This window comes from Ovis canadensis, chromosome 7 (genome assembly GCF_042477335.2).
Source record: "Ovis canadensis isolate MfBH-ARS-UI-01 breed Bighorn chromosome 7, ARS-UI_OviCan_v2, whole genome shotgun sequence".
Taxonomy (NCBI): domain Eukaryota; kingdom Metazoa; phylum Chordata; class Mammalia; order Artiodactyla; family Bovidae; genus Ovis; species Ovis canadensis.
The window spans coordinates 94,451,771-94,459,914 of NC_091251.1; positions in this window are offsets into that span (position 1 = coordinate 94,451,771).

The following is an 8,144-nucleotide window of genomic DNA, read 5'->3' on the forward strand; positions in this document are numbered from 1 at the left end:
AATTCACGTTATTGCCTAGATCAGTAGTATATTCCTCAATGTTCTGTTTTTATCCATAAAGAAACTGAGGCCCAGGGAACTTCCCTGGTGATCCAGTGGCTCGGACTCTGCTCTCCCAATGCAGGGGGCCCAGGTTCGCTCCCTGATCCGGGAACTAGATCCCACACGTTGCTGCTAAGAGCACGAATGCCACAGCTAAAGATTGAACGAAGATGGGAGACCCCGTGTGCCACAGCTAAGACCTGGTGTGGCCAAATGAATAAATATTGAAAACAAAAAAGAAAGAAACTGAGGCCCAGAGAGGCAAGGCCGAGAGCAGGTGGAAGATCCAGGCCTGCTGCCAGACCCTCACTGCCATCCACCCCCCAGACCCCTTGGCCACAATTTCTTCAGTAAAAAGTTATCTCTTTAATCCCTCAAAGTCCATGAGCCCATATATGAGGAAGCACATGATCCCAGAACCTGCACCATGAAGACAATGCATGGTTCCTCACCTAACAGAAGCAACTTAGTGCTAAGTCGCTTTAGTCGTGTCTCTTTGCGACCCCATGGACTATATATAGCCTGCTAGTCTCCTCTGTCCATGGAATTCTCCAGGCAAGATTACTGGAATGGGTTGCCATTTCCTCCTCCAAAAGAAGCAGCTTCAGTTCAGTTCGGTTCAGTCGCTCAGTCGTGTCCAACTCTTTGTGGCCCCATGGACCGCAGCATGCCAGGCCTCCCTGTCCATCACCAACTTGGAAACAAAGGGAAGCAATAGTACATATTGGAGCCAGGCACCACTGATTCACTGAGCAAGAAGTGCTTCATGGACCTTCTGCCTGCATGCATGCTTAGTCACTCAGCTCAGTTGTCCGACTCTTTGCAATCCTTTGGACTGTAGCATGCCAGGCTCCTCTATCCATGGGATTCTCTAGGCAAGAATGCTGGAGTGAGTTGCCATGCCCTCCTTCAAAAATCTTCCAGACCCATGGATCGAACTTGAATCTCCTGTGTCTGCTGCATTGCAGGAGGATTCTTTGCCTGCTGAGCCATCAGGGAAGCCCCTCATAGATCCCCTACCAACAGGCAAAAGATCCCTATAGATATTCCTCTGAAGAAGATATACAAATGGTCACCAGTATCATGAAAAGAAAAACTCAGCCTCATTAGCCATCAGAGAAATAGAAATCAAAAACACAATGAGATGCCACTTGGCACCCACTAAGATGGCTATAGCTAAAGAGACAAATAGTAACAAATGTTGGTGAGGGTGTGGAGAAATTGGAGTTTTCATAGACTGCTGGTGGGAATGTAAAATGCTGCAGCCTCTTTAGAAAAGTCTGGCAATTCCTCAAAAAGATAAACATGGAGTTGCCATGTGACCCAGCAATTCCACTCTTAGGTATGTACCTAGGAGAAAAAACTATAGCTATACAAAAATTTGAAGACTAATGTTCATAGCAGCATTATTTACAGTGACCAAAAAAGTAGAAATAATATAAATTGATAAATGCATAAACAAAATGTGACACATCCATACAAGGGAGTATTATTTGGCTATAAAAAGGAACGCAGTACTGATACATAATACAGTGTGAATGAGCCTTGAGAAACATGCTAAGTGAAAAAGCCAGTCACCAAAGACAATTTCATTTAGATGGAATGTGCGGAATAGACCAATCTATAGATACAGGAAGTAGATTTGTGATTGCCTAGGTTTAGGGGGCGGCTGGTGGTCACTGCTAATGGGTATGGGGTTTCTATTAGGGGTAATGAAATGTTCTAGAATTGATTGTGGTGAGGTTTGCACAACTCCAACTCAGTGAATCTACTAAAGACGATTGACTTACACACTTAATTGAGTGAATTGTATGGTATGTGAATCATATTCCAGTAAAGCTACTAGGGGAGGAGGGGTGGGGAGAAAAGGAAGGGAAGGAGGAACGAAGGGAGGTGAAATAGCTATAGACCAGGAAGAGATCCAAGCCTGTTTTTCTAACTCAGCAAGAGAACAGGGCTGCTCCCCTAGAGAGAGCAGGGGAAGGTAGCCACAGACAACTTTGAAGTCCTGCCTAGTGTTAAAGGCAAGGTGAGCAGGTGCCGGGTCACCCCAGAGCAAGTGGTCCATTTCAGCCATCTCTGCCTGCGCTGAGAATTCAAGCCCCCATGTAGGGAAATAATTAAATTAGGTCTGCAGGATAAGCCATCCACTCAACACTCTCCTGCATCCAATATGAGCCTTGTTTCCAAAGCTTTAAGCCCCAGGGACATTCGGGCACATTCTGGGCAATGTCCTGGATGGAGTCAGAAGATTCCAGTGCTAGCCTTGCACTTGCTACCATTTGCTGTGTGGCCTTAGGCAGCTCACGGCAGCCCAGCCCCATCCCACCTTGGGAAAAGTTAAAGAGAGTCAGGCTCCACCTCTGAAGGTTCCAAATGAGAAGTTCTGAGAAGAACCCCAGGAATGTCTGTTTTTCATAAATAATCCTATCTGCACAGCAAAGGAAGCTATGAACAAAATGAAAAGGCAACCTATGGAATGAGAGGACACATTTGCACAGCATATATATAAGGAGTTCATATCCAAAATACATAAAGAACTCATGCAACTCAATAACAAAAAGACAAACGACCCAATTAAAAAAATGGTCAGAGGAGCTGAACAGACATTCCTCCAAAGAAGAAACACAATTGGCCAAAAGGTGCATGAACAGATGCTCAACATCACTAACCATAAGGGAAACTCAAATGAAAATAGCTGTTCTAACAGTGAGATACCTCCTCATACCTGCTAGAGTGGCTATTGTCAAAAAAATAAGAGATAACAAATGCTACCGAGGATGTGGAGAAAAAGGGACACTTGTGCACTGTTGGTGGGAGATAAATTAGTGCAGCCACTATATAGAACAGTATGGAATTCCTCAAAAACTTAATAGAACTACAAGACACAGCAACTCCACTACAGGGTATATCCAGAGGATATGAAATCACTGTGTTGAAGAGGTACTTGGACTCCCATGTTCGTTGTTGTTGTTTACTTTCTAAGTCGTGCCCAAATCTTGCGACCCAATGGACTGGAGCCCACCAGACTCCTCAGTCCATGGGATTTTTCCCAGGCAAAAATACTGGAGTGGGTTGCCATTTCCTACTCCGGGGATTTTGCCCAACCCAGGATCAAAACCCTGTCTCCTGCATTGGCAGGTGGGTTCTGTACCACTGAACCATCACAGAAGCCCACTCCCATGTTCATTGCAGATTTATTTACAATAGTAAAGATATAGAAACAACTTAGACTCCTGTCAATGAATGAATGAAGAAAGCATAGTGTATATATACAATGGAATATTATTCAGCTGTAAAAAAGGAAGAAAATCCTGCTATTTTAGACAACATGGGTGGAATGAAATGTTAGACAAAAATACTGCATAATCTCACTTATATGTAGAATCTGAAAAAAAAAAAACAACAACAACACCCCAAACTCGTAGAAACAGAGAACAGATCAGTGGTTGCCAGATGCAGGCAAGTGGAAGACATTGGTAAAGGTGGTCAAAAGGTATGAACCCCGCATTATAAGATAAGTTCTGAGGATCTATCTACAGCATGGAAACTATGGTTAACAATAAATGTGTTAGATATTGGAAAGTTCTAAGAGAGTAAATCTTATAAGCTCTCATCATAAGAAAAAAATTGTAAATATTCGAGGTGATAGATGTTAACTAAACTTATTGTGGTGACCTTTTCACAATATATACATGAATAAAATCATTCTGCTATATACCTTAAACTAACATAATGTTACGTGTAAATTAAATCTCAATAAAACTGGAAAAAATCCCAGGTCATTCTGATACACAGGCAGATAAGAACCACTGGCCTAGATGATTTCTGTGTTTTCTTTCAGCCTGAGAGCTGTACAGGGAGAGGGTTTGATTGAAGTCCAGAAAAGACACATAACTCCTCTCTACTTCTTCTCCAACCAAAGATACCTCCCTCCATCTTCCCCAGGGTGAAGGTCTTTGCACTGCTGTTTGGCTGCACCCAGAATTTTCCTAAACCAACTCCAACCCCTTCTGCTGGCTCTCTGCTTGCCGCCCGCATAAACCCATCCTGGATTCCCCTCCTGGAAAGCAAGTCGAGGGTTAAGGATGCTCCATGTTTACACAAAAAGAGAGAGAGACAGGTACACGCACAGGCACACATCTGTATGCCCGTGACTATGAGCTAATGTATTGAGTAAATGCTTCTATTCATGCAGCGCTTTGCCAAAGTGAACTCACTGAGCCTGCAGATGAATGCATCACATCAGAAACAAAGGGGGAAACGCTGGGATCAAACCAAAAGATAAATTACAAATTGGATCAGAGGCTCTTCCTCTCGCTGTGCTGTGGAGGCACGTTATTAGCTGCCTGGACATGCCAAGTGACTGGCAACACTCACACACACCGACACACGCAGCATCCACAAGTCCCCTCCCCCGGTCCGGCACGAAGGCAGAGGTGACCTTGACACTTCTCACACTCCTAAGCCTTGAGCACTAAGACTCGTGACTGCACTCAGGACTCCGAGCTTTGGGCAGGAAAAAAACGAACTTTCCTTTTGGCTCTCTCCCACACGGTACCAGCTGGCGAGCCCACAGAACTTCTGCCAGTTCACTCACACAGCGTCCTGTGCCATCCCCGGTCCCTCCTGCCCCCTCCCGCCCCCTCCGCAGCCCAGCCTCAGGCTTGGCAGAAGAGGAATGGCCAGCCAGTTGGCCCCACAGAGGAAGGAGGAACTGGCAGAAGGCAGGCATGCGTCTGCCCCCAAAGAATGTAGGTGGGAATGAGGCAGGATTTGGTGGCTGACCTGATAAACGACCCAGGGAGCCAGTTCTGATGGAAGGCACGTCCTGGGAAATTTACGTCTATAAGTATTTCTTGTGATTGGCCATGTGGCCGGTGTGGGGCTGGCTGCCAACCTTACAGAGTTGAGGAGAAGTGGTTCTGTCCTCAAAGACCACACCTTCTGGTGGGAGGTACAGACATGGAACTAACCAAATGGCAACAAAGCCAAGGGCACAAGTACAAAAAGCACACCCACTGCAAGCAGCTAATTCTATCTGGGAAGAGATGAGGAAGCGGGTAGCTGACCTGTTCAGGGAGCAGGGAGTGGACCCCCATGACTGGAGCGCGCAGAGTATGGAGTCTAGAGCTGGTGTGAAGGAAAGAAAGGTCAGAGCTGGACACCAAAGAAAGATGTCGTGATGCCTCAAACCAGGGTAGGGCCTGGCAGTGAGGAGGGAGGGAGTGGACAGACTCACAAAATGCTGGGGTAGACTGCAAAGTCCCTTGGTGACTCAGTGAATATGGGGGTTGGAAATCGAGAAATGCGTACTGAATATTTCAGAGGATTTTAATCAGAACAGAAGAAGGGTGTGGAGTCAGTAGACCTAAGGCTGATCCAAAAGGGGACTTCCCTAGTGGCCCAGTGGTTGGATCCCATGCTTCTACTGCAAGGGGCGAGAGTTTGATCCCTAGGCAGGGAACTAAGATACCACATGCCTCACAGCCAAAAAAATTTTTTTTAATTTTTTTTTTAAAGACTGATTCTAAAGGGGGAAGCTAGGAGCAGGTTTCCTGGGCACAAAAGCCGTGAAGGGAGTGAAATGATAAGAGACAGTGTTTAGAAATTTTGGAGTTTATTGTATCAGAGCGGGGAGCAATTTTGAGGCAGCCAGGGTATGGCTGTAGCTGAAGTGGAGAGGAGCAGGAAGGACATGTGCAGGAGATAGGGGTCATGCCAGGGATGCTGAGGTCACTTGGAAGGACAGCAGAAGTGCAGTGGAGGACGAGCCTAGGAGTCGGGGAGTCCTTGTCCCAGGGGAATACAGAAATGTGACCCAGGGGCCCATGGATGCTGTTCCTTCTGAAGGAGAAGGTTCTGGGACAGAGATCACAGGTGGGTAGCCGGACGGCAGCTGTGAGGGGGGTGGGCATGTCTGCCTCCAGATTCATCCAGCTGCCTGCAGAAGTGCACCTGGGGTGAGCCCTTCTCCACACCTCCATCGCTTCCAGCAGTAAGCCAGTCCCCTTGGGAAGCCCTGCGGTGTGCGGGGCTCGGCCTAGAGCAGTCCTCGGGCGGGGTGGCTTCTGCTCGGGACCTCGTTCCCATCTGCCCGGCTTCTCTCTGGAAAGTCGTCCTGCGGCCGCCCAGGCTCCCCGTCCAGATCTTCACGGGCCATCTGTGGGCTTGCCTCTCGGGAAAACAGTCTGATGACGATATCCCTTTGACTTCTCAGTCATTAGACCCCTCAATGGGGTTCAAGGTGACCTGCCTCATATCCAATTTCAGCCTCATGAACACAGCTGAGGGAGGAGTCTCAGCTCTTTCCTCAGGGCTGAGGTTCTCCTGCCACCTTTTCTTTCTCCTCCACACGAGCAGCACATGCTTTATGCTCCCAGCTTTTCCATGTAAGGCTTTTCCTCCAGTCCCTGACCATGTGAAGGCGGGCATCTATGCGTGCAGCCCACCACATGTGGGGTTCCCGGCAACCAAACAAGATGGCGGTGTTCTCCTGCCCAGAGAGTGCACAGTCTTCATGGGATAACATCATCCTGTAATCTGTAACAGAAAGGAAAGAAGTGATGACAGTTCATAGCAAATGGACCCTGATCTCCAACACAATAATGCCATTCCTTGCAGAAAGCAGCTGACAGATCAGGTCACACTGGTAATCTCATACAATGCTTACTGCACCTTGAAGCATAAACCCTTTTGCCTGTTTGTTTCAACCATTTGCACCAGACATGTTACTTCATTTGCAGACATGTCATCAGAGTGAGTATCTGGAACCATATAGGTTGGTGCTACAGGGCTGTCCTTAGACCGTGGTGTGGTCTCAACCACGCAAGCAGGCTGGGAGAGTGGGAACCTACCGTCCCTCTTTCTCACTATCAGTTGGGGCTTCTCAACGGCCCTGTTCTAGGCCCTCAGTGGCCCCTCAACCTGCTGTCCACTCTGCCTTGGAAAGAATGAAAGACTTTCAGAGGAGATCTGAAATCAAGCAAGTATCATTCATGATATTAATTTCCACTGAATTCTAAACCAGGGCCCTGGTTTGAGGGCCTAAGATGTGCCTTATGCCCTTCGGGTGAAATAAACACATGGGCTTTGTGACAGCATTGAACTTGGTTTAAAGAACACCTCGCTTCTGGAACCACTGGCATGATCTTAAGAGTGAGGCTGCTGGTAGAGGGCCCCCAGGGTCATGAGGCTGCCCCCCTTTTGTCTATTAAGGTCACCTTCATGCATATCTGTACTGAACTTCCCAACACGGGGCTGTAACAGACAGAGGTATTATTGACACTAACAACAGAGCCTCAACTACCTCTGACTCAAGAGCAATTTCTCTTGCCCAGAATTCTATATTCATATGCATATGAAATTCATATTGCTATGAAAATTTTCTGAGCAAATACATTGAAAGTTTGAAAGAGTGGTCTACTGTGACTAAGTCCCAGATATTTGAACAAAACCACTTAAAGAAGAAACCTAATTCTCTACATTTAAATATAGCCAGGAGACTTCCCCAGTGGTCCAATGGTTAGGAATTTGCCTTCCGATGCAGAGGATGCAGGTTCAATCCCCGGTCCAGGAGCTCGGATCCTACATGCCTCATGACCAAAAATAAACAACAACAATAACAACAACAACAAAAAAAAAAAACAGAAAACAGAAACAATATTGTAACAAATTCAGGAAAGAGTTTTAAAATGGTCCACATCAAAAACAAAGAGAAAAACGGAGCCAGAGTCCTACATCTTTGCAGCGTTTGCCAGCTCTTAGAACCCACCTCTTACCTATCTCTCCCCCACCCTCCCTCCCTCCACAAGTGGCCCGTTTGGGCCCCACCTCTGAAAACACATGCATTTAATGCAGGTTCGTTTTCCAGCGTGACCGGGCAATAGCCGAAATGTCACCAGGAAGCATCTAGACAAGCACAATTTAAAGAAAACTGTGTTAGGTTGCCCATGTCTATAATAAAAACTTGCCCAGGGAGAAGTGCTTTCATACCATGCACCCCTCTAAACCAAAGCCCCACCTACCACCCAAGGAAGATGACTTATGTGTCCCCATGTCCTTGAAAGAAGCCCAATGCAGCCCCTATAGGAGAAACCATT